We start from the raw sequence: 999 nt of genomic DNA on the forward strand, positions 1-999 counted from the left end.
GCAACTTTCTAAGAATTCCTTTGACTCTAAACAGGTAAAAATATCTCAAACTGAATCACAAGGCCTCTGTTTCAAAATTTATAACATGAATATCGCACGCAAGAGAATCAAAGACTTGAATTTGATTACAAAAGTGACCTTTACAAATTTAAAAGAAGACAGAATCCGTCATAAGTTCATTTCATCCGTATAATGAATGATCCTGTTCCCTACTAATCATCTTATTCATGTTCAATTCACTATTGAGCTAATCAGCTGATTCAAGTTCTGAAATTGTATTAGTGTTAAAATATATTAGTGTTCAAACTTACGGCGAAATAGTGAAAATAGAAACAGTATATATAAAATACTAATAATTTGATTCGTATCTAATTCATCATTGAGCTATTTGCCTGAGTCATGTTCTGAAACTTTAATCACAATGCATTACCTAGTTTACGAATTATAATAAATACCAATGAATATCGGTGGAGACGTAGTCTTCAATGTTGGTAGTAAATGAAATAACGAAAAACGTCAATTAACATATATTGAAAATGAAGTGAAAGTTTAGATGATGATATCTAAAATAAGTACAAGAAAAAGTGTAATACTGATAATAGCAGTACTACAACTCAAAAAAGAGAACAATAGAAAAATAATAACAATAAAAACATCCATTATCATCATACGCAAAATTATCATGACGGTAATACCACCGGTTATAATGAACACGACCATTTGAAAACAAGATTAAAATATTTGGAACAAAAAATGCGATTGCTAAAACTACCGATGATAAGAATAATCCATTTACTAAACACATTAAAATATCTAACATACCTTTTCAGTACTAAGATTTTGCGGATAGAGAGGTTTATCTTTTAAAGGAAAATGAATAACGGGAAACTCAAGCGTGCTGAATGAGCAAATAACTTGGCGCAGGATGTATATGCTGGTTTGGGGAAAGGTTACCAAGGCAATAGTGGTCAAGTAGATAGACCCGGAATAGTTTATCAC

The sequence above is a fragment of the Penaeus monodon genome, chromosome 31 (genome assembly GCF_015228065.2).
Source record: "Penaeus monodon isolate SGIC_2016 chromosome 31, NSTDA_Pmon_1, whole genome shotgun sequence".
NCBI lineage: Eukaryota > Metazoa > Arthropoda > Malacostraca > Decapoda > Penaeidae > Penaeus > Penaeus monodon.